The sequence below is a fragment of the Rhinolophus ferrumequinum genome, chromosome 2 (assembly GCF_004115265.2).
Source record: "Rhinolophus ferrumequinum isolate MPI-CBG mRhiFer1 chromosome 2, mRhiFer1_v1.p, whole genome shotgun sequence".
NCBI classification, from domain to species: domain Eukaryota; kingdom Metazoa; phylum Chordata; class Mammalia; order Chiroptera; family Rhinolophidae; genus Rhinolophus; species Rhinolophus ferrumequinum.
Window position 1 is genome coordinate 94,964,367 of NC_046285.1, and position 2,305 is coordinate 94,966,671.

General features: G+C 40.5%; 1 pseudogene; it reads right to left on the reverse strand.

The window, feature by feature from the left end:
- Positions 1-893: 893 nt before the first annotated feature.
- On the reverse strand, positions 894-1,888 carry LOC117032968 (magnesium transporter protein 1-like; annotated as a pseudogene).
- Positions 1,889-2,305: the final 417 nt, after the last annotated feature.

Consider the following 2,305-nt stretch of genomic DNA (forward strand, 5'->3'; position numbering starts at 1 on the left):
CACAAACATGCCAAATGGGGAAAAGCTAGGAATGGATTCCTGAGGCAGTTATCTGTAACAGGCCAATGCAGGAACAGCTGGTCAGGACTTTGTGCACCCCCCCCCCTTTTGGATAAGATAAACTGTAATGCAGAGCTCAGCTCCTGCTCCCTACACAAGAATGCACGATATGGTGAGGCCAAAAAGAAACAACAACGAAGCCATAGATAGGGGAGTCATACCACTATATTCTCAATGGCGGCTGGTCGAGACACAAAAACAAACATCCGCCAGCAGCCCAACGAGGGGTCTTCCTGCATCCCAGTCTCACTGGCAGCCCAGGGAGACACAGGGAGTAGGGTCAACAGGATCCATAATCCACAATCTGCTTGCTAACCGCACTTGCTAGCCACAATTTGTGCTTGCTAGCGTAGCCATGGCAGTTATTTAGTGGTTAGTGGCAACTGGTTACAGCTGGTGGCCATCTGATCACATCTGATGGCTATCTACTGCCCGAGCCGGCACCTTTCCACGTGAGGTCAACAGCCTGGAAACTGCTCTCTGGGACTCCGTCCCTACATAAACTAAAGAAAGCAGTTTTGAATCTTCTCCTAATTACAAGGAAGTAGTAGCTTTAAATTTTTTATAATATGTTTAATGCTACTAAATTAAATGTTCCATAAAGTTCATTAGGGAGGAAAGGTAAAGAGGAAAATTATATCAAATACTTCAAGATTTTGAAAATTGCTGTTAAGGCATGACACACCTTTTTTTGGTTAAATGATTAAATATTTAAATCATTTGAAAGAAAAAGAGTTAATATGAAATACACAAACTTCATTTTTTTTTTCACACACAGCATTTTCATTTTTCAATTTCCACGATTCCAGTGTTTGCATATTACAGGATTCCTTTTACCTCATCAGAAAGCTATATGGATATCTATGATATTTATTAATAGATCTGAAAACAGAGAGCATACAACTGAAGAATATGAGTCTAATACCAGCTATACACATTATCTTTCACTTTCCAATACCCATGTCAGATGTAGCAGCTTTGCATAAAGCACCATTCCTAAGGTAACCCTATTAAACAGAAGAACAATGTGTGTTTTCAGCTAAACCTGGGCTTGGCTGCTTCCATAGATATAATTCAAATGTCCTATGTGGGGATTCTTATGAGCAAATGGTGGCCCCTCAGATGATTCCACATTTGACCAGATGTCATAGCATGCACAAAACACAAAGCTGCAAAAGCCCATTCAGTTTCTCAAAGAGAAATTCTACATTGCTTCTTAGAGATACACGAAGTCCACCAATAACAGCCGGAAGCAATCCCAACCTAAAGGACCAGTACATTTGGGGGTCTGATTACTCTAATATTGACATCAGTCTGTCAGCAATCCACCGGGCAACATGCTCAGCTGAAAAACTACTCACCTGTAACTCATATGTATCACCCCGTTTGGATTTCCCTTTGGCAGGAAAGTTGATGAAAGTTGCAGCTGAACATGTTCAGCATCTGAAATACATCAGAGCCTTCATCAAAATACACCATAGCAAAACACATCTTTTGGTAAATGCACTGGAGTATCACCAGGAGTTTGCCAGGATGCGGAATTCTTCAGCTCGATTGCACACAACACATTGTCTATGAAGTTCGAGAGCCAGGAACATGACAATAACGGAGAAGTTTCAGGCGCGGGGGTGGGGGAGTGGGGGGTTGATGCTTTAACAAAGCGATGGAACTTGTATTAATTCTTTCTAATTACAGGTCTTTTGTTGGTCAATTCTATTAGTTGACTAACCTTTTCAGATAACACCATCTCCCTCTTTCTTTGGGCAGAGGCAGAGGGAACCCCAGAAATGAGCAGCAGAGCCACCACCACGTTGCAGCAAGCTGCCATGTTTGCTCTTCTCCCTTTGCATCAGTGTTTGTCTCAATTTTAATCCCTGATTCTCCAAGATTTTCCATGGTTGCTGTGGGTAATAGGTATACTTTGGGATGTATGCATTAGTTTTCAAAAGGAAAATAAAATAAAATATGATATTCTTCCTTGGAGTAGAATTTATGTCACATAGTGTAAATTAAAATCAATATAAATTTCCATATTAGCTCTGATTGATGGGGAAAATAAGATATTTTCAAAACTACCTTAAAAATAAAAAGTGGATTTTCCTCTCAGGATACCTTTTCAGGGTTTCAGTCCCTGGGAGAGAATGTGGTGTGCTATTATTAAACCTCATGAACCTTTGACCCTGGTTCATATAACGACAGTGAAAACAGGTCCCAGTTATTAAAGAAATCTTGACATATACACATT